Source organism: Carcharodon carcharias, chromosome 17 (genome assembly GCF_017639515.1).
Source record: "Carcharodon carcharias isolate sCarCar2 chromosome 17, sCarCar2.pri, whole genome shotgun sequence".
Classification (NCBI taxonomy): domain Eukaryota; kingdom Metazoa; phylum Chordata; class Chondrichthyes; order Lamniformes; family Lamnidae; genus Carcharodon; species Carcharodon carcharias.
In genome coordinates this window covers 41778408-41803247 of record NC_054483.1, presented here as the reverse complement: position 1 = coordinate 41803247, position 24840 = coordinate 41778408, and the positions used below count along the sequence as shown (strand labels likewise).

Here is a 24840-nt window from a genome sequence, read left to right as displayed (position 1 = left end):
AGTGATCAATACAGAGAGAGAGAATGATCAATACAGAGAAAGTGTGATCGATAAAGAGAGAAAGTATGAACAATACAAAGATAGGAAGAGTGATCAATACAGAGAAATAGTGATCAATACAGAGAGAGAGTGATCAGTACGAGTGTGAACAATACAGAGACAGAGAGAGAGAGAGTGCTCAATACAGAGAGATTGTGTGAACAATACAGACAGAGAAAGGGTGATCAAAAAAGAGAGAGAGTGATCAATAGCGAGAGTGAGTGTGATCAATACAGAGAGAGAGTGATCAATACGGAGTGACTATGATCAACACACAGAGACAGTGATCAATGCAGAGAGTGGTCAATACAGAGTGAGAGAAAGAGGTCAATAGAGAAAGAGTGAACAATACAGAGAAAGATTGACCAATACAGAGAGAGAGGGATCTAAACGTAGTGACAGTGTGAACAATACAGAGAGAAAAAGAGTGACCAATACAGAGAGAGTGATCAATACAGAGAGAGAGTGTGATCAATGCAGAGACAGTGATCAATACAGAGAGAGGATGTGAACAATACAGAGAGAGAAAGAGTGATCAGCACAGAGAAAGCGTAACCAAGACAGAGAGAGAGAGAGAGTGATCAATACAGTGAGAGAGTGGTCAGTATAGAGAAATTGTTCAATACATGAGAGTGTCAATACAGAGAGAGTGATCAATACAGAGAGAGAAAGAGTATGTGAACAATACAGAGAGTAATCAAATTATAGAGAGAGGGAGTGATCAATTCAGAGAGAGAGGGTGATCAATACAGAGAGAGAGTGATCAATACGGAGTGACTATGATCAACACACACAGACAGTGATCAATGCAGAGAGAGGTCAATACAGAGTGAGAGAAAGAGGTCAATAGAGAAACAGTGAACAATACAGAGAAAGATTGACCAAGACAGAGAGAGAGGGATCTAAACGTAGTGACAGTGTGAACAATACAGAGAGAAAAAGAGTGACCAATACAGAGAGAGTGATCCATACAGAGAGAGAGAGAGTGATCCATACAGAGAGAGAGAGTGTGAACAAAATGGAGAGAGAAAGAGTGATCAGTACAGAGAGAGAGTGATCAATACAGAAAGAGAAATAGTGATCAATGCAGAGAGAGAATGATCAATACCTAGAGAGAGTGTGAATACAGAGAGAGGAACAGTGATCAATCCAGAGAGCAAGTGATCAGTACAGAGAGAGAGAATGATCAATACATAGAAAGTGTGATCAACAAAGAGAGAAAGTGTGAACAATAAAGAGAGAGAAAGAGTGATCAATACAGAGAAATGGTGATCAATACAGAGAGAGCGTGATCAATGCAGAGAGAGTGATCAGTACAGACAAAGAGTGTGAACAATACAGAGAGAGAGTGATCAATACAGAGAGAGAAACTGTGATCAATACAGAGAGCAAGTGATCAATACAAAGAGAGAGAATGATCAATACAGATAAAGTGTGATCAATAAAGACAGAAAGTGTGAACAATACAGAGAGAAAAAGAGTGATCAATACAGAGAAATAGTGATCAATACAGAGAGAGGGTGGTCAATACAGAGAGAGTGATCAGTACAGACAAAGAGTGTGAACAATACAGAGAGAGAGTGATCAATACAGAGAGTGTGAACAATGCAGAGAGAAAAAGAGTGAGCAATACAGAGAGAGTGATCCATACAGAGAGAGAGTGTGAACAATACAGAGAGAGAAAGAGTGATCAATACAGAGAGCAAGTGATCAATACAGAGAGAGAGAATGATCAATACAGAGAAAGTGTGATCGATAAAGAGAGAAAGTGTGAACAATACAGAGATAGGAAGAATTATCAATACAAAGAAATAGTGATCAATAAAGAGAGGGAGTGATCAGTACAAAGCGTGTGAACAATACAGAGAGAGAGAGAGTGAGTGCTCAGTACAGAGAAAGTGTGTGAACAATACTGACAGAGAAAGGGTGATCAGTACAGAGAGAGAGAGTGATCAATAGCGAGAGTGAGTGTGAACAATACAGAGAGAGAAAGAGTGATCAATACAGAGAGAGAGAGTGTGATCAATGCAGAGATAGTGATCAATACAGAGAGAGACTGTGAACAATACAGAGAGAGAAAGAGTGATCAGCACAGAGAAAGCGTGACCAAGACAGAGAGAGAGAGAGAGTGATCAATACAGTGAGAGAGTGGTCAGTATAGAGAAAGTGATCAATACATGAGAGTGTCAATACAGAGAGAGTGATCAATACAGAGAGAGAAAGAGTATGTGAACAATACAGAGAGAAATCAAATTATAGAGAGAGGGAGTGATCAATTCAGAGAGGGTGTTCAATACAGAGAGAGAGAGAGATAAATACAGTGAGAGAGTGATCAACACAGAGAGAGATAGTGCTCAATACAGAGAGAGTGTGTGAACAATACAGAAAGAGAAACGGTGATCAGTACAGAGAGATTGTGATCAACACACAGAGAGAGTGATCAATACAGAGAGAGAGTGGTCAATACAGAGTGAGAGAAAGAGGTCAATAGAGAAAGAGTGAACAATACAGAGAAAGATTGATCAATACAGAGAGAGAGGGATCTAAACGTAGTGACAGTGTAAACAATACAGAGAGAAAAAGAGTGACCAATACAGAGAGAGTGATCCATACAGAGAGAGAGAGTGATCCATACAGAGAGAGAGAGTGTGAACAAAACGGAGAGAGAAAGAGTGATCAATACAGAGAGAGAGTGATCAATACAGCAAGAGAAATAGTAATCAATGCAGAGAGAGAATGATCAATACCTAGAGAGAGTGTGAATACAGAGAGAGAAACAGTGATCAATACAGAGAGCAAGTGATCAATACAGAGAGAGAGAATGATCAGTACAGAGAAAGTGTGAACAATAAAGAGAGAAAGTGTGAACAATACAGAGAGAGAAAGAGTGATCAATACAGAGAAATGGTGATCAATACAGAGAGAGCGTGATCAATGCAGAGACAGTGAACAATACAGAGAGATGATGTGAACAATGCAGAGAGAGAAAGAGTGATCAATACAGAGAGTGTGAACAATACAGAGAGAGAGTGATCAATACAGAGAGAGTGTGTGATCAATGCAGAGACAGTGAACAATACAGAGAGATGATGTGAACAATATAGAGAGAGAAAGAGTGATCAATACAGAGAGAGACTGTGAACAATACAGAGAGGGAACGAGTGATCAGCACAGAGAGAGTGTGACCAAGACAGAGAGAGAGAGTGAACAATACAGAGAGAGAGTGGTCAATACAGAAAAAGTGATCAATACATGAGAGTGTCAATACAGAGAGAGTGATCAATACAGAGAGAGATAGAGTTTGTGAACAATACAGAGAGTGATCAAATTATAGAGAGAGGGAGTGATCAATACAGAGAGAGAATGTGATCAATACAGACAGAGAGAGACTAATACAGCGAGAGAGTGATCAACACAGAGAGAGATAGTGCTCAATACAGAGAGTGTGAACAATACAGATAGAGAAAGGGTGGTCAATACAGAGAGAGAGTAATCAATACAGAGAGACTCTGATCAACGCACAGCGCCTGTGATCAATACAGAGAGAGGGTGATCAATACAGAGAGAGGGTGATCAATGCAGAGAGAGAGAGTGATCAATACAGAGTGAGAGAAAGAGGTCAATAGAGAGAGGGATCTCAATACAGAGCGATAGAGTGATCAATACAGAGACAGAGTGATCAATACAGAGAGAGAGTGAACAATACAGAGGAAGAGTGATCAATACAAGCGAGAGGGATCTAAACATAGAGACAGTGTGAACAATACAGAGAGAAAAAGAGTGACCAATACAGAGAGAGTGATCCATACAGAGAGAGAGAGAGAGAGTGATCTACACAGAGAGAGAGAATGTGAATAAAACAGAAAGAGAAAGAGTGATCAATACAGAGAGAGAGTGATCAATACAGAAAGAGAAATAGTGATCAATACAGAGAGAGAGAGTGATCTATATGGAGAGACAGTGTGAACAATACAGAGAGAGCGAGTGATGAATATAGAGGCAGAGTGATCAATATAGTGGAAGTGATCAATACAGAGAGAGTGTCAATACTTAGAGAGTGATCAATACAGAGAGAGTGTGAACAAGACAGGGAGGGAAACAGTGATCAATACAGAGAGAGAGTGATCAATACTGAGAGAGAGTGAATAATAGAGAGAAAGATTGATCAATACAGAGAGAGAGGGATCTAAACGTAGAGACAGGGTGAACAATACAGAGAGAGAAAGAGTGACCAATACAGAGAGAGTGATCCATACAGAGAGAGAGACAGAGTGTGATCCATACAGAGAGAGAGAGTGTGAACAATACAGAGAGAGATAGAGTGATCAATAAAGAGAGAGAGTGATCAATACTGAAAGAGAAATAGTGATCAATACAGAGAGAGAGTGATCTATATGGAGAGACAGTGTGAACAATACAGAGAGAGCGAGTGATCAACACACAGAGACAGTGATCAATACTGAGAGAGTGTGATCAATACAGAGTGAGAGAAAGAGGTCAATAGAGAGAGAGGGATCTCAATAGAGAGCGATAGAGTGATCAATACAGAGACAGAGTGATCAATACAGGGAGAGAGTGTGAACAATGCAGAGAGAAAAAGAGTGACCAATACAGAGAGAGTGATCCATACCGAGAGAGAGGGAGGGAGAGAGAGAATGATCCATACAGAGAGAGAGTGTGTGAACAATACAGAGAGAGAAAAATGATCAATACAGAGAGAGAGTGATCAATACAGAAAGAGAAATAGTGATCAATACTCAGAGAGAGTGATCTATATGGACAGACAGTGTGAACAGTACAGAGAGAGAGAGAGAGAGAACAATACAGAGAGAGAGTGATCAAGACAGGGGGACAGTGACCAACACAGAGAGAGAAAGAATCATTAATACAGAGAAAGAGTGATCAATACAGAGAGAAAAAGAGTGACCAAAACAGAGAGAGTGATCCATACAGAGAGAGAAAAAGAGTGAACGATACAGAGAGAGAGAGTGTGAACAATACAGAGAGAGATAGAGTGATCAATACAGAGAGAGAGTGATCAATACAGATAGAGAAACAGTGATCAATACAGAGAGCAAGTGATCAATACAAAGAGAGAGAATGATCAATACAGAGAAAGTGTGATCAATAAAGACAGAAAGTGTGAACAATACAGAGAGAAAAAGAGTGATCAATACAGAGAAATAGTGATCAATACAGAGAGAGCGTGGGCAATACAGAGAGAGCATGTGAACAATGCAGAGAGAAAAAGAGTGACCAATACAGAGAGAGTGATCCATACAGTGAGAGAGAGTGTGAACAGTACAGAGAGAGAAAGAGTGATCAGTACAGAGAGAGAGTGATCAATACAGAAAGAGAAATAGTGATCAATACAGAGAGAGAATGATCAATACCGAGAGAGAGTGTGAATACAGAGAGAGAAGCAGTGATCAATACAGAGAGCAAGTGATCACTACAGAGAGAGAGAATGATCAATACAGAGAAAGTGTGAACAATACAGAGATAAAAAGAGTGATCAATACAGAGAAATAGTGATCAATACAGAGAGAGCGTGATCAATATAGAGAGAGTGATCAGTACAACGAGTGTGAACAATACAGAGAGAGAGAGTGCTCAATACAGAGAGAGAGAATGATCAATACAGAGAAAGTGTGATCGATAAAGAGAGAAAGTGTGAACAATACAGAGATAGGAAGAGTGATCAATACAGAGAAATAGTGATCAATACAGAGAGAGAGTGATCAGTACAAAGAGTGTGAACAATACAGAGGGAGAGAGAGAGTGCTCAATACAGAGAGAGTGTGTGAACAATACAGACAGAGAAAGGGTGATCAATACAGAGAGAGAGTGATCAATAGCGAGAGTGAGTGTGAACAGTACAGAGAGAGAAAGAGTGATGAATACAGAGAGAGAGTGATCAATACAGAGAGAGAGTGTGATCAATGCAGAGACAGTGATCAATACAGAGAGAGGATGTGAACAATACAGAGAGAGAAAGAGTGATCAGCACAGAGAAAGCGTGACCAAGACAGAGAGAGAGAGAGAGTGATCAATACAGTGAGAGAGTGGTCAGTATAGAGAAAGTGATCAATACATGAGAGTGTTAATACAGAGAGAGTGATCAATACAGAGAGAGAAAGAGTATGTGAACAATACAGAGAGTAATCAAATTATAGAGGGAGTGATCAATTCAGAGAGAGAGGTTGATCAATACAGAGAGAGAGATAAGTACAACGAGAGAGTGATCAACACAGAGAGAGATAGTGCTCAATACAGAGAGAGTGTGTGAACAATACAGACAGAGAAACGGTGATCAATACGGAGAGAGAGTGATCAATACGGAGTGACTGTGATCAACACACAGAGACAGTGATCAATACAGAGAGAGAGTGGTCAATACAGAGTGAGAGAAAGAGGTCAATAGAGAAAGAGTGAACAATACAGAGAAAGATTGATCAATACAGAGAGAGAGGGATCTAAACGTAGTGACAGTGTGAACAATACAGAGAGAAAAAGAGTGACCAATACAGAGAGAGTGATCCATACAGAGAGAGAGAGAGTGATCCATACAGAGAGAGAGAGTGTGAACAAAACGGAGAGAGAAAGAGTGATCAGTACAGAGAGAGAGAGAGTGATCAATACAGAAAGAGAAATAGTGATCAATGCAGATAGAGAATGATCAATACCTAGAGAGAGTGTGAATACAGAGAGAGAAAGAGTGATCAATACTGAAAAGGAAATAGTGATCAATACAGAGAGAGAGTGATCGATATGGAGAGACAGTGTGAACAATACAGAGAGAGCGAGTGGTCAACACACAGAGACAGTGATCAATACTGAGAGAGAGTGATCAATACAGAGTGAGAGAAAGAGGTCAATAGAGAGAGAGGGACCTCAATAGAGAGCGATAGAGTGATCAATACAGAGACAGAGTGATCAATACAGAGAGAGAGTGATCAATACAGAGAGAGAATGTGAACAATGCAGAGAGAAAAAGAGTGACCAATACAGAGAGAGTGATCCATACAGAGAGAGAGAGAGTGATCCATACAGAGAGAGAGTGTGAACAATACAGAGAGAGAAAGAGTGATCAGTACAGAGAGAGAGTGGTCAATACAGAAAGAGAAATAGTGATCAATACAGAGAGAGAATGATCAATACCTAGAGAGAGTATGAATACAGAGAGGAACAGTGATCAATACAGAGAGCAAGTGATCAATACAGAGAGAGAGAATGATCCATACAGAGAAAGTGTGATCAATAAAGAGAGAAAGTGTGAACAATACAGAGATAGAAAGAGTGATCAATACAGCGAAATAGTGATCAATACAGAGAGAGAGTGATCAGTACAAAGAGTGTGATCAATACAGAGAGAGAAAGTGATCAATGCAGAGCATTTGAACAATACAGAGAGAAAAAGAGTGATCAATTCAGAGAGAGACTGTGGACAATACAGAGAGGGAACGAGTGATCAGCACAGAGAGAGTGTGACCAAGACAGAGAGAGAGAGTGATCAATACATGAGAGTGTCAATACAGAGAGAGTGATCAATAGAGAGAGAAAGAGTATGTGAACAATACAGAGAGTGATCAAATTATAGAGAGAGGTAGTGATCAATACAGAGAGAGAATGTGATCAATACAGAGTGAGAGAGAGACCAATACAGCGAGAGAGTGATCAACACAGAGAGAGATAGTGCTTAATACAGAGAGTGTGAACAATACAGACAGAGAAAGGGTGGTCAATACAGAGAGAGAGTGATCAATACAGAGAGACTCTGATCAACGCACAGCGACTGTGATCAATACAGAGAGAGAGTGAACAATACAGAGGAAGAGTGATCAATACAAGCAAGAGGGATCTAAACATAGAGACAGTGTGAACAATACAGAGAGAAAAAGAGTGACCAATACAGAGAGAGTGATCCATACAGAGAGAGAGAGAGAGTGATCTATACAGAGAGAGAGAATGTGAACAAAACAGAAAGAGAAAGAGTGATCAATACACAGAGAGAGTGATCAATACAGAAAGAGAAATGGTGATCAATACAGAGAGAGAGAGTGATCTATATGGAGAGACAGTGTGAACAATACAGAGAGAGCAAGTGATCAATGTGGAGGCAGAGTGATCAATACAGTGGAAGTGATCAATACAGAGAGAATGTCAATACTTAGAGAGTGATCAATACAGAGAGAGTGTGAACAAGACAGGGAGGGAAACAGTGATCAATACAGAGAGAGAGGGATCTAAACGTAGAGACAGGGTGAACAATACAGAGAGAAAAAGAGTGACCAATACAGAGAGAGTGATCCATACAGAGAGAGAGAGAGTGATCCATACAGAGAGAGAGAGTGTGAACAATACAGAGAGAGAAAGAGTGATCAATACAGAGAAAGAGTGATCAATACAGAAAGGGAAATAGTGATCAATACAGAGAGAGAGTGATCTATATGGAGAGACAGTGTGAACAATACAGAGAGAGCGAGTGATCAACACACAGAGACAGTGATCAATACTGTGAGAGTGTGATCAATACAGTGAGAGAAAGAGGTCAATAGAGAGAGAGGGATCTCAATAGAGAGCGATAGAGTGATCAATACAGAGACAGAGTGATCAATACAGAGAGAGAGTGTGAACAATGCAGAGAGAAAAGGAGTGACCAATACAGAGAGAGTGATCCATACCGAGAGAGAGAGAGAGAGAATGATCCATACATAGAGAGATTGTGTGAACAATACAGAGAGAGAAAGATGATCAATACAGAGAGAGAGTGATCAATACAGAGAGAGAGTGTGATCAATGCAGAGACAGTGATCAGTACAGAGAGAGGATGTGAACAATACAGAGAGAGAAAGAGTGATCAGCACAGAGAAAGCGTGACCAAGACAGAGAGAGTGATCAATACAGTGAGAGAGTGGTCAGTATAGAGAAAGTGATCAATCCATGAGAGTGTCAATACAGAGAGAGAAAGAGTATCTGAACAATACAGAGAGTAATCAAATTATAGAGAGAGGGAGTCATCAATTCAGAGAGAGAGGGTGATCAATACAGAGAGAGAGAGAGATAAATACAGCGAGAAAGTGATCAACACAGAGAGAGATAGTGCTCAATACAGAGTGAGTGTGTGAACAATACAGACAGAGAAACGGTGATCAATACAGAGAGAGAGTGATCAATAGAGAGAGACTGTGATCAACACACAGAGACAGTGATCAATACAGAGAGAGAGTGGACAATACAGAGGAAGAGTGATCAATACAGGCGAGAGGGTTCTAAACGTAGAGACGGAGTGAACAATACAGAGAGAAAAAGAGTGACCAATACAGAGAGTGTGATCCATACAGAGAGAGAGTGTGTGAACAAAACAGAGCGAGAAAGAGTGATCAATACAGAGAGAGAGTGCTCAATACAGAAAGAGAAACAGTGATCAATACAGAGAGAGAGAGTGATCTATATGGAGAGACAGTGTGAACAATACAGAGAGAGCGAGTGATCAATAGGGGCAGAGTGATCACTACAGTGGAAGTGATCAATACAGAGACACAGTGATCAATGCAGAGAGAGAGTGAACAATACAGAGGAAGAGTGATCAATACAAGCGAGAGGGATGTAAACATAGAGACAGTGTGAACAATACAGAGAGACAAAGAGTGACCAATACAGAGAGAGTGACCCATACAGAGGGAGAGAGAGAGAGTGATCCATACAGAGAGAGAGAATGTGAACAGAACAGAGAGAGAAAGAGTGATCGATACAGAGAGAGAGTGATCAATACAGAAAGAGAAATAGTGATCAATACAGAGAGAGAGAGTGATCTATATGGAGAGACAGTGTGAACAATACAGAGAGAGCGAGTGATCAATATAGAGGCAGAGTGATCAATACATTGGAAGTGATCAATACAGAGAGAGTGTCAATACTTAGAGAGTGATCAATACAGAGAGAGTGTGAACAAGACAGGGAGGGAAACAGTGATCAATACAGAGAGAGAGTGATCAATAAAGAGAGAGAGTGAACAATACAGAGAAAGATTGATCAATACAGAGAGAGAGGGATCTAAGTGTAGAGACATGGTGAACAATACAGAGAGAATATGAGTGACCAACACAGAGAGCGTGATCCATACAGAGAGAGAGAGAGAGAGTGATCCATACAGAGAGAGAGAGAGTGTGAACAATACAGAGAGAGAGAGAGTGATCAATACAGAAAGGGAAATAGTGATCAATACAGAGAGAGAGTGATCAATATGGAGAGACAGTGTGAACAATACAGAGAGAGCTAGTGATCAACACACAGAGACAGTGATCAATACTGAGAGAGTGTGCTCAATACAGAGTGAGAAGGAGGTCAATAGCGAGAGAGGGATCTCAATAGAGAGCGATAGAGTGATCAATACAGAAAGGGAAATAGTGATCAATGCAGAGAGAGAGTGATCAATATGGAGAGACAGTGTGAACAATACAGAGAGAGTGAGTGATCAACACACAGAGACAGTGATCAATACTGAGAGAGTGTGCTCAATACAGAGTGAGAGAAGGAGGTCAATAGCGAGAGAGGGATCTCAATAGAGAGCGATAGAGTGATCAATACAGAAAGGGAAATAGTGATCAATGCAGAGAGAGAGTGATCAATATGGAGAGACAGTGTGAACAATACAGAGAGAGCGAGTGATCAACACACAGAGACAGTGATCAATACTGAGGGAGTGTGATCAATACAGAGTGAGAGAAGGAGGTCAATATCGAGAGAGGGATATCAATAGAGAGCGATAGAGTGATCAATACAGAGACAGAGTGATCCATACAAAGAGAGAGTGTGTGAACAATACAGAGAGAGAAAGATGATCAATACAGAGAGAGAGTGTGATCAATGCAGTGACAGTGATCAGTACAGAGAGAGGATGTGAACAATACAGAGAGAGAAAGCGTGACCAATACAGAGAGAGTGATCAACACAGTGAGAGAGTGGGCAGTATAGAGAAAGTGATCAATCCATGAGAGTGTCGATACAGAGAGAGAAAGAGTATCTGAACAATACAGAGAGTAATCAAATTATAGAGAGAGGGCATGATCAATTCAGAGAGAGAGGGTGTTCAATACAGAGAGAGAGATAAATACAGCGAGAGAGTGATCAACACAGAGAGAGATAGTGCTTAATACAGAGAGAGTGTGTGAACAGTACAGACAGAGAAACGGTGATCAATACAGAGAGAGAGTGGTCAATACAGAGTAAGAGAAAGAGATCAATAGAGAGAGAGTGAACAATACAGAGAAAGATTGACCAATACAGAGAGAGAGGGATCTAAACGTAGAGACAGGGTGAACAATACAGAGAGAAAAAGAGTGACCAATACAGAGAGAGTGATCCATACAGAGAGAGAGAGAGTGATCCATACAGAGAGAGAGAGTGTGAACAAAACGGAGAGAGAAAGAGTGATCAATACAGAGAGAGAGTGATCAATACAGAAAGAGAAATAGTGATCGATGCAGAGAGAGAATAATCAATACCTAGAGAGAGTGTGAATACAGAGAGAGAAACAGTGATCAATCCAGAGAGCAAGTGATCAGTACAGAGAGAGGCAATGATCATTACAGAGAAAGTGTGATCAATAAAGAGAGAAATTGTGATCAATACAGAGAGAATCTGATCAGCGCACAGCGACTGTGATCGATACAGAGAGAGAGTGATCAATACAGAGAGAGAGTGAACAATACAGAGGAAGAGTGATCAATACAAGCGAGAGAGATCTAAACGTAGAGACAGGGTGAACAAAACAGAGAGAGAAAGAGTGATCAATACAGAGAGAGTGTGATCAATACAGAAAGAGAAATAGTGATCAATACAGAGAGAGAGAGTGATCTATATGGAGAGACAGTGTGAACAATACAGAGAGAGCGAGTGATCAATATAGAGGCAGAGTGATCAATACATTGGAAGTGATCAATACAGAGAGAGTGTCAATACTTAGAGAGTGATCAATACAGAGAGAGTGTGAACAAGACAGGGAGGGAAACAGTGATCAATACAGAGAGAGAGTGATCAATAAAGAGAGAGAGTGAACAATACAGAGAAAGATTGATCAATACAGAGAGAGAGGGATCTAAGTGTAGAGACATGGTGAACAATACAGAGAGAAAATGAGTGACCAACACAGAGAGCGTGATCCATACAGAGAGAGAGAGAGAGAGTGATCCATACAGAGAGAGAGAGAGTGTGAACAATACAGAGAGAGAGAGAGTGATCAATACAGAAAGGGAAATAGTGATCAATACAGAGAGAGAGTGATCAATATGGAGAGACAGTGTGAACAATACAGAGAGAGCTAGTGATCAACACACAGAGACAGTGATCAATACTGAGAGTGTGTGCTCAATACAGAGTGAGAAGGAGGTCAATAGCGAGAGAGGGATCTCAATAGAGAGCGATAGAGTGATCAATACAGAAAGGGAAATAGTGATCAATGCAGAGAGAGAGTGATCAATATGGAGAGACAGTGTGAACAATACAGAGAGAGTGAGTGATCAACACACAGAGACAGTGATCAATACTGAGAGAGTGTGCTCAATACAGAGTGAGAGAAGGAGGTCAATAGCGAGAGAGGGATCTCAATAGAGAGCGATAGAGTGATCAATACAGAAAGGGAAATAGTGATCAATGCAGAGAGAGAGTGATCAATATGGAGAGACAGTGTGAACAATACAGAGAGAGCGAGTGATCAACACACAGAGACAGTGATCAATACTGAGGGAGTGTGATCAATACAGAGTGAGAGAAGGAGGTCAATATCGAGAGAGGGATATCAATAGAGAGCGATAGAGTGATCAATACAGAGACAGAGTGATCCATACAAAGAGAGAGTGTGTGAACAATACAGAGAGAGAAAGATGATCAATACAGAGAGAGAGTGTGATCAATGCAGTGACAGTGATCAGTACAGAGAGAGGATGTGAACAATACAGAGAGAGAAAGCGTGACCAATACAGAGAGAGTGATCAACACAGTGAGAGAGTGGGCAGTATAGAGAAAGTGATCAATCCATGAGAGTGTCGATACAGAGAGAGAAAGAGTATCTGAACAATACAGAGAGTAATCAAATTATAGAGAGAGGGCGTGATCAATTCAGAGAGAGAGGGTGTTCAATACAGAGAGAGAGAGAGATAAATACAGCGAGAGAGTGATCAACACAGAGAGAGATAGTGCTTAATACAGAGAGAGTGTGTGAACAATACAGACAGAGAAACGGTGATCAATACAGAGAGAGAGTGGTCAATACAGAGTAAGAGAAAGAGATCAATAGAGAGAGAGTGAACAATACAGAGAAAGATTGACCAGTACAGAGAGAGAGGGATCTAAACATAGAGACAGGGTGAACAATACAGAGAGAAAAAGAGTGACCAATACAGAGAGAGTGATCCATACAGAGAGAGAGAGAGTGATCCATACAGAGAGAGAGAGTGTGAACAAAACGGAGAGAGAAAGAGTGATCAATACAGAGAGAGAGTGATCAATACAGAAAGAGAAATAGTGATCAATGCAGAGAGAGAATGATCAATACCTAGAGAGAGTGTGAATACAGAGAGAGAAACAGTGATCAATCCAGAGAGCAAGTGATCAGTACAGAGAGAGGCAATGATCATTACAGAGAAAGTGTGATCAATAAAGAGAGAAATTGTGATCAATACAGAGAGACTCTGATCAGCGCACAGCGACTGTGATCGATACAGAGAGAGAGTGATCAATACAGAGAGAGAGTGAACAATACAGAGGAAGAGTGATCAATACAAGCGAGAGAGATCTAAACGTAGAGACAGGGTGAACAAAACAGAGAGAGAAAGAGTGATCAATACAGAGAGAGTGTGATCAATACGGAAAGAGAAATAGTGATCAATACAGAGAGAGAGAGAGTGATCTATATGGAGAGACAGTGTGAACAATACAGAGAGAGCGAGTGATCAATATAGAGGCAGAGTGATCAATACAGTGGAAGTGATCAATACAGAGAGAGTGTCAATACTTAGAGAGTGTTCAATACAGAGAGAGTGTGAACAAGACAGGGAGGGAAACAGTGATCAATACAGAGAGAGAGTGATCAATACAGAGAGAGAGTGAACAATACAGAGAAAGATTGATCAATACAGAGAGAGGGGGATCTAAACGTAGAGACAATGTGAACAATACAGAGAGAAAAAGAGTGACCAACACAGAGAGAGTGATCCATACAGAGAGAGAGAGAGAGAGTGATCCATACAGAGAGAGAGAGTGTGAACAATACAGAGAGTAAGAGTGATCAATACAGAGAGAGTGATCAATACAGAAAGGGAAATAGTGATCAATACAGAGAGAGAGTGATCAATATGGAGAGACAGTGTGAACAATACAGAGAGAGCGAGTGATCAACACACAGAGACAGTGATCAGTACTGAGAGAGTGTGATCAATAAAGAGTGAGAGAAAGAGGTCAATAGCGAGAGAGGGATCTCAATAGAGAGCGATAGAGTGATCAATACAGAGACAGAGTGATCAATACAGAGAGAGAGTGTGAACAATGCAGAGAGAAAAAGAGTGACCAATACAGAGAGAGTGATCCATACTGAGAGAGAGAGAGAGAGAATGATCCATAAAGAGAGAGAGTGTGTGAACAATACAGAGAGAAAAAGATGATCAATACAGAGAGAGAGTGTGATCAAGACAGAGAGAGTGATCAATACAGTGAGAGAGTGGTCAGTATAGCGAAAGTGATCAATCCATGAGAGTGTCAATACAGAGAGAGAAAGATTATCTGAACAATACAGAGAGTAATCAAATTATAGAGAGAGGGAGTCATCAATTCAGAGAGAGAGGGTGATCAATACAGAGAGAGAGAGATAAATACAGCGAGAGAGTGATCAACACAGAGAGAGATAGTGCTCAATACAGAGAGAGTGTGTGAACAATACAGACAGAGAAACGGTGATCAATACAGAGAGAGGGTGATCAATACGGAGAGACTGTGATCAACACACAGAGACAGTGATCAATACAGAGAGAGAGTGAACAATACAGAGGAAGAGTGATCAATACAAGCGAGAGGGATCTAAACGTAGAGACAGAGCGAACAATACAGAGAGAAAAAGAGTGACCAATACAGAGAGTGTGATCCATACAGAGAGAGAGAGACTGATCCAAACAGAGAGAGAGAGTGTGAACAAAACAGAGAGAGGAAGAGTGATCAATACAGAGAGAGAGTGCTCAATACAGAAAGAGAAATAGTGATCAATACAGAGAGAGAGAGTGATCTATATGGAGAGACAGTGTGAACAATACAGAGAGAGCGAGTGATCAATATAGAGATAGAGTGATCAATACAGTGGAAGTGATCAATACAGAGAGAGTTTGAATACTTAGAGAGTGATCAATACAGAGAGAGTGTGAACAAGACAGGGAGGGAAACTGATCTATAAAGAGAGAGTGTGATCAGTACAGAGAGAGACAGAGAGCGATCAATACACAGAGAGAGAGTGTTCAATACAGAAAGATAGTTATCAAGATGGACAGAGAAAGAGTGTGTGAACAATACAGACAGAGTGATCAATACAGAGAGAGAGAGATCAATCCAGAGAAGCAATGATCCATACAGAGAGAGAGTGATCAATACAGAGGGAGAGAGTGATCAATACAGAGAGAAAGAGTGTGTGAACAATACAGACAGAGTGATCCATACAGAGAGATAGAGATCAGTACACAGAGAGAGTGATCGATACAGAGAGAGAGAGAAATCAATAAAGAGAGAGAGTGATCAATACAGAGAGAGAAAGAGATCAATACAGAGAGAGTGATCAATACAGAGAGAGAACAATACAGCGAGAGAGTGATCAACACAGAGAGAGATAGTGCTTAATACAGAGAGAGTGTGTGAACAATACAGACAGAGAAACGGTGATCAATACAGAGAGAGAGTGGTCAATACAGAGTAAGAGAAAGAGATCAATAGAGAGAGAGTGAACAATACAGAGAAAGATTGACCAGTACAGAGAGAGAGGGATCTAAACGTAGAGACAGGGTGAACAATACAGAGAGAAAAAGAGTGACCAATACAGAGAGAGTGATCCATACAGAGAGAGAGAGAGTGATCCATACAGAGAGAGAGAGTGTGAACAAAACGGAGAGAGAAAGAGTGATCAATACAGAGAGAGAGTGATCAATACAGAAAGAGAAATAGTGATCAATGCAGAGAGAGAATGATCAATACCTAGAGAGAGTGTGAATACAGAGAGAGAAACAGTGATCAATCCAGAGAGCAAGTGATCAGTACAGAGAGAGGCAATGATCATTACAGAGAAAGTGTGATCAATAAAGAGAGAAATTGTGATCAATACAGAGAGACTCTGATCAGCGCACAGCGACTGTGATCGATACAGAGAGAGAGTGATCAATACAGAGAGAGAGTGAACAATACAGAGGAAGAGTGATCAATACAAGCGAGAGAGATCTAAACGTAGAGACAGGGTGAACAAAACAGAGAGAGAAAGAGTGATCAATACAGAGAGAGTGTGATCAATACGGAAAGAGAAATAGTGATCAATACAGAGAGAGAGAGTGATCTATATGGAGAGACAGTGTGAACAATACAGAGAGAGCGAGTGATCAATATAGAGGCAGAGTGATCAATACAGTGGAAGTGATCAATACAGAGAGAGTGTCAATACTTAGAGAGTGTTCAATACAGAGAGAGTGTGAACAAGACAGGGAGGGAAACAGTGATCAATACAGAGAGAGAGTGATCAATACAGAGAGAGAGTGAACAATACAGAGAAAGATTGATCAATACAGAGAGAGGGGGATCTAAACGTAGAGACAGTGTGAACAATACAGAGAGAAAAAGAGTGACCAACACAGAGAGAGTGATCCATACAGAGAGAGAGAGAGAGAGTGATCCATACAGAGAGAGAGAGTGTGAACAATACAGAGAGTAAGAGTGATCAATACAGAGAGAGTGATCAATACAGAAAGGGAAATAGTGATCAATACAGAGAGAGAGTGATCAATATGGAGAGACAGTGTGAACAATACAGAGAGAGCGAGTGATCAACACACAGAGACAGTGATCAGTACTGAGAGAGTGTGATCAATAAAGAGTGAGAGAAAGAGGTCAATAGCGAGAGAGGGATCTCAATAGAGAGCGATAGAGTGATCAATACAGAGACAGAGTGATCAATACAGAGAGAGAGTGTGAACAATGCAGAGAGAAAAAGAGTGACCAATACAGAGAGAGTGATCCATACTGAGAGAGAGAGAGAGAGAATGATCCATAAAGAGAGAGAGTGTGTGAACAATACAGAGAGAGAAAGATGATCAATACAGAGAGAGAGTGTGATCAAGACAGAGAGAGTGATCAATACAGTGAGAGAGTGGTCAGTATAGCGAAAGTGATCAATCCATGAGAGTGTCAATACAGAGAGAGAAAGATTATCTGAACAATACAGAGAGTAATCAAATTATAGAGAGAGGGAGTCATCAATTCAGAGAGAGAGGGTGATCAATACAGAGAGAGAGAGATAAATACAGCGAGAGAGTGATCAACACAGAGAGAGATAGTGCTCAATACAGAGAGAGTGTGTGAACAATACAGACAGAGAAACGGTGATCAATACAGAGAGAGGGTGATCAATACGGAGAGACTGTGATCAACACACAGAGACAGTGATCAATACAGAGAGAGAGTGAACAATACAGAGGAAGAGTGATCAATACAAGCGAGAGGGATCTAAACGTAGAGACAGAGCGAACAATACAGAGAGAAAAAGAGTGACCAATACAGAGAGTGTGATCCATACAGAGAGAGAGAGACTGATCCAAACAGAGAGAGGGAGTGTGAACAAAACAGAGAGAGGAAGAGTGATCAATACAGAGAGAGAGTGCTCAATACAGAAAGAGAAATAGTGATCAATACAGAGAGAGAGAGTGATCTATATGGAGAGACAGTGTGAACAATACAGAGAGAGCGAGTGATCAATATAGAGATAGAGTGATCAATACAGTGGAAGTGATCAATACAGAGAGAGTTTGAATACTTAGAGAGTGATCAATACAGAGAGAGTGTGAACAAGACAGGGAGGGAAACTGATCTATAAAGAGAGAGTGTGATCAGTACAGAGAGAGACAGAGAGCGATCAATACACAGAGAGAGAGTGTTCAATACAGAAAGATAGTTATCAAGATGGACAGAGAAAGAGTGTGTGAACAATACAGACAGAGTGATCAATACAGAGAGAGAGAGATCAATCCAGAGAAGCAATGATCCATACAGAGAGAGAGTGATCAATACAGAGGGAGAGAGTGATCAATACAGAGAGAAAGAGTGTGTGAACAATACAGACAGAGTGATCCATACAGAGAGATAGAGATCAGTACACAGAGAGAGTGATCGATACAGAGAGAGAGAGAAATCAATAAAGAGAGAGAGTGATCAATACAGAGAGAGAAAGAGATCAATACAGAGAGAGTGATCAATACAGAGAGAGAACAATACAGCGAGAGTGTGATCAATACAGAGAGAGAAAGTGATCAATACAGAGAGTGATCAATACCAACAGTGAGAGATAGATCAGTACACACACAGAGAGAGTGATCAATTCAGAGAGAGAGTGTTCAATACAGAGAGAGAAGAATATAGCGAGAGTGTGATCAATACAGAAAGAGTGATCAATACAGAGAGAGAGAGAAATCAATAAAGAGAGAGAGTGATCAATACAGAGAGTGATCAACACAGAGAGAGTGATCAGTACAGAGATAGTGTGATCAATACAGAGTGAGAGTGTGAACAATACAGAGAGAGAGTGATCAGTACAGAGAAAGCGTGACCAAGACAGAGGGAGAGAGAGTGATCAATACAGTGAGAGAGTGGTCAGTATAGAGAAAGTGATCAATACAGGAGAGTGTCAATACAGAGAGAGTGATCAACACAGGGAGAGAAAGAGTATGTGAACAATACAGAGAGTAATCAAATTATAGAGAGAGAGAGTGATCAGTTCAGAGAGAGAGAGGGTGATCAAAACAGAGAGAGAGAGATTAAATACAGCGAGAGAGTGATCAACACAGAGAGAGATAGTGCTCAATACAGAGAGAGTGTGTGAACAATACAGACAGAGAAACGGTGATCAGTACAGAGAGAGAGTGATCAATACGCAGAGACTGTGATCAACACACAGAGACAGTGATCAATACAGAGAGAGAGTGGTCAATACAGAGTGAGAGAAAGAGGTCAATAGAGAGAGAGTGAACAATGCAGAGAAAGATTGATCAACACAGAGAGGGAGGGATCTAAACGTAGAGACAGGGTGAACAATACAGAGAGAAAAAGAGTGACCAATACAGAGAGAGTGATCCATACAGAGAGAGAGAGAGTGATCCACACAGAGAGAGAGAGTGTGAACAAAACGGAGAGGGAAAGAGTAATCAATACAGAGAGAGAGTGATCAATACAGAAAGAGAAATAGTGATCAATACAGAGAGAGAGAGTGATCTATATGGAGAGACAGTGTGAACAATACAGAGAGAGCGAGTGATCAATATAGAGGCAGAGTGATCAATACAGTGGAAGTGATCAATACAGAGAGAGAGTGAACAATACAGAGGAAGAGTGATCAATACAAGCGAGAGGGATCTAAACGTAGAGACAGAGTGAACAATACAGAGAGAAAAAGAGTGACCGTTACAGAGAGTGTGATCCATACAGAGAGAGAGAGAGAGAGAGTGATCCATACAGAGAGAGACAGTGTGTACAAAACAAAGAGAGAAATAGTGATCAATACAGAGAGAGTGTGATCAATACAGAAAGAGAAATAGTGATCAATACAGAGAGAGAGAGTGATCTATATGGAGAGACAGTGTGAACAATACAGAGAGCGCGAGTGATCAATATAGAGGCAGTGTGATCAATACAGTGGAAGTAATCAATACAGAGAGAGTGTCAATACTTAGAGAGTGATCAATACAGAGAGAGTGTGAACAAGACAGGGAGGGAAACTGATCAATACAGAGAGAGAGTGATCAATACAGAGAGAGAGTGAACAATACAGAGAAAGATTGATCAATACAGAGAGAGATGGATCTAAACGTAGAGACAGTGTGAACAATAAAGAGAGAAAAAGAGTGACCAACACAGAGAGAGTGATCCATACAGAGAGAGAGAGAGAGAGTGATCCATACAGAGAGAGAGAGTGTGAACAAGACAGAGAGAAAAAGAGTGACCAATACAGAGAGTGTGATCCATACAGAGAGAGAGAGACTGATCCATACAGAGAGAGAGAGTGTGAACAAAACAGAGAGAGAAAGAGTGATCAATACAGAGAGAGAGTGATCAATACAGAAAGAGAAATAGTGATCAATACAGAGAGAGAGAGTGACCCATATGGAGAGACAGTGTGAACAATACAGAGAGAGCGAGTGATCAATATAGAGGCAGAGTGATCAATACAGTAGAAGTGATCAATACAGAGAGAGTGTTAATACTTAGAGAGTGATCAATACAGAGAGAGTGTGAACAAGACAGGGAGGGAAACAGTGATCAATACAGAGAGAGTGTGATCAGTACAGAGAGAGAGAGCGATCAATACACAGAGAGAAAGTGATCAATACAGAGAGAGTTATCAAGATGGACAGAGAAAGAGTGTGTGAACAAAACAGACAGAGTGATCAATACAGAGAGAGAGAGATCACTTCAGAGAAGCAATGATCCACACAGAGAGAGAGTGATCAATACAGAGGGAGAGAGTGATCAATACAGAGGGAAAGAGTGTGTGAACAATACAGACAGAGTGATCCATACAGAGAGATATAGATCAGTACACAGAGAGAGTGATCAATACAGAGAGAGAGAGAAATCAATAAAGAGAGAGAGTGCTCAATACAGAGAGAGAAAGAGATCAATACAGAGAGAGTGATCAATACAGATAGAGAACAATACAGAGTGTGATCAATACAGAGAGAGAAAGTGATCAATACAGAGAGTGATCAATACCAACAGTAAGAGATAGATCAGTACACACACACAGAGAGTGATCAATTCAGAGAGAGAGTGTTCAATACAGAGAGAGAACAATATAGTGAGAGTGATCATAACAGAGAGAGAGAGAAATCAATAAAGAGAGAGAGTGATCAATACAGGGAGAGAAAGAGATCAATAAAGAGAGTGATCAACACAGAGAGAGTGATCAGTACAGAGATAGAGTGATCAATACAGAGAGAGTGTGAACAATACAGAGAGAGAAAGAGTGATCAGCACAGAGAAAGCGTGACCAAGACAGAGGGAGAGAGAGTGATCAATACAGTGAGAGGGTGGTCAGTATAGAGAAAGTGATCAATACATGAGAGTGTCAATACAGAGAGAGAAAGAGTATGTGAACAATACAGAGAGTAATCAAATTATAGAGAGAGAGAGTGATCAGTTCAGGGAGAGAGAGGGTGATCAAAACAGAGAGAGAGAGAGAGATAAATACAGCGAGAGAGTGATCAACACAGAGAGAGATAGTGCTCAATACAGAGAGAGTGTGTGAACAAAACAGACAGAGAAACGGTGATCAATACAGAGAGAGGGTGATCAATACAGAGTGAAAGAAAGAGGTCAATAGAGAGAGAGTGAACAATACAGAGAAAGATTGATCAATACAGAGAGAGAGGGATCTAAACGTAGAGACAGGGTGAACAATACAGAGAGAAAAAGAGTGACCAATACAGAGAGAGTGATCCATACAGAGAGAGAGAGTGATCCATACAGAGAGAGAGTGTGAACAAAACGGAGAGAGAAAGAGTGATCAATACAGAGAGAGAGTGATCAATACAGAAAGAGAAATAGTGATCAATGCAGAGAGAGAATGTTCAATACCTAGAGAGAGTGTGAATACAGAGAGAGAAACAGTGATCAATACAGAGAGCAAGTGATCAGTACAGAGAGAGAGAATGATCAGTACAGAGAAAGTGTGATCAATAAAGAGAGAAAGTGTGAACAATACAGAGAGAGACAGAGTGAACAATACAGAGAAATGGTGATCAATACAGAGAGAGCGTGATCAATGCAGAGAGAGTGATCAGTACAGACAAAGAGTGTGAACAATACAGAGAGAGAGTGATCAATACAGAGGGAGAGTGTGATCAATGCAGAGACAGTGAACAATACAGAGAGAGGATGTGAACAATACAGAGAGAGAAAGAGTGATCAATACAGAGAGTTTGAACAATACAGAGAGAAAAAGAGTGATCAATACAGAGAGAGACTGTGAACAGTACAGAGAGGGACAGAGTGATCAGCACAGAGAGAGTGTGACCAAGACAGAGAGAGAGAGTGAACAATACAGAGAGAGAGTGGTCAATATAGAAAGAGTGATCAATACATGAGAGTGTCAATACAGAGAGATTGATCAATACAGAGATAGAAATAGTGTGTGAACAATACAGAGAGTGATCAAATTATAGAGAGAGGGAGTGATCAATACAGAGAGAGAATGTTATCAATACAGAGAGAGGGAGACCAATACAGCGAGAGAGTGATCAACACAGAGAGAGATAGTGCTCAATACAGAGAGTGTGAACAATACAGACAGAAAGGGTGGTCAATACAAAGAGAGAGTGATCAATACAGAAAGACTCTCATCAACGCACAGCGTCTGTGATCAATACAGAGAGAGAGTGATCAATGCAGAGAGAGAGTGATCAATACAGAGTGAGAGAAAGAGGTCAATAGAGAGAGAGGGATCTCAATACAGAGCGATAGCGTGATCAATACAGAGACAGAGTGATCAATACAGAGAGAGAGTGAACAATACAGAGGGAGAGTGATCAATACAGAGAGAGAGTGATCAATACAGGGAGAAAGAGTGTGTGAACAATACAGAGAGATTGACCCATACAGAGAGATAGAGATCAGTACACAGAGAGAGTGATCAATACAGAGAGAGAGAGAGAGATCAATAAAGAGAGAGAGTGATCAATACAGAGAGAGAAAGAGATCAATACAGAGCGAGTGATCAATACAGAGAGAGAAAAATACAGCGAGAGTGTGTTCAATACAGAGAGAGAGAGAAATCAGTAAAGAGAGAGAGTGATCAATACAGAGAGAGAAAGAGATCAATACAGAGAATGATCAACACAGAGAGAGTGATCAGTACAGAGATAGAGTGTGAACAATACAGAGAGAGAAAGAGTGATCAGCACAGAGAAAGCGTGACCAAGACAGAGGGAGAGAGTGTGATCAATACAGTGAGAGAGTGATCAGTATAGAGAAAGTGATCAATACATGAGAGTGTCAATACAGAGAGAGTGATCAATACAGAGAGAGAAAGAGTATGTGAACAATACAGAGAGTAATCAAATTATAGAGAGAGGGAGTGATCAATTCAGAGAGAGAGGGTGATCAATACAGAGAGAGAGAGAGAGATAAATACAGCGAGAGAGTGATCCACACAGAGAGAGATAGTGCTCAATACAGAGAGTGTGTGTGTGAACAATACAGAGAGAGAAAGAGTGATCAATACAGAGAGAGAGTGATCCATACAGAGAGAGAGTGTGATCAATGCAGAGACAGTGATCAATACAGAGAGAGGATGTGAACAATACAGAGAGAGAAAGAGTGATCAGCACAGAGAAAGCGTGACCAAGACAGAGAGAGAGAGTGTGATCAATACAGTGAGAGAGTGGTCAGTATAGAGAAAGTGATCAATACATGAGAGTGTCAGTACAGAGAGAGTGATCAATATAGAGAGAGAAAGAGTATGTGAACAATACAGGGAGTAATCAAATTATAGAGAGAGGGAGTGATCAGTTCAGGGAGAGCGGTTGATCAATATAGAGAGAGAGAGAGAGATAAATACAGCGAGAGAGTGATCAACACAGAGAGAGATTGTGGTCAATACAGAGAGAGTGTGTGAACAATACAGACAGAGAAACGGTAATCAATACAGAGAAAGAGTGATCAATACAGAGAGAGAGTGATCAATACAGAAAGAGAAATAGTGATCAATGCAGAAAGAGAATGATCAATACCTAGAGAGAGTGTGAATACAGAGACAGAAACAGTGTCCAATACAGAGAGCAAGTGATCAATACAGAGAGAGAGAAAGATCAATACAGAGAAAGTGTGATCAATAAAGAGAGAAAGTGTGAACAATACAGAGAGAGAAAGAGTGATCAATACAGAGAAATGGTGATCAATACAGAGAGAGCATGATCAATGCAGAGAGAGTGATCAGTACAGACAAAGAGTGTGAACAATACAGAGAGAGAGTGATCAATACAGAGAGAGAGTGTGATCAATGCAGAGACAGTGAACAATACAGAGAGATGATGTGAACAATACAGAGAGAGAAAGAGTGATCAATACAGAGAGTTTGAACAATACAGAGAGAAAAAGAGTGATCAATACAGTGAGAGAGTGATCAATACAGAGAGACTATGATCAACGCACAGCGACTGTAATCAATACAGAGAGAGAGTGATCAATACAAAGTGAGAGAAAGAGGTCAATAGAGAGAGAGGGATATCAATACAGAGCGATAGAGTGATCAATACAGAGACAGAGTGATCAATACAGAGAGAGAGTGAACAATACAGAGGAAGAGTGATCAATACAAGCGAGAGGGATCTAAATGTAGAGACAGTGTGAACAATACAGAGAGAAAAAGAGTGACCAATACAGAGAGGGTGATCCATACAGAGGGAGAGAGAGAGAGAGAGAGTGATCCATACAGAGAGAGTGTGAACAATACAGAGAAAGAGTGGTCAATACAGAGAGAGAGTGATCAATACAGAAAGAGAAATAGTGATCAATACA

The 24840-nt window shown here is 40.6% G+C and overlaps 1 protein-coding gene across 3 annotated transcripts in view; it reads left to right on the top strand.

Annotated features, from left to right (window-relative positions):
* dydc2 (DPY30 domain containing 2) overlaps positions 1 to 24840 on the top strand; it is a 111505-nt gene that overhangs the window by 21813 nt on the left and 64852 nt on the right. The window lies entirely within an intron of this gene.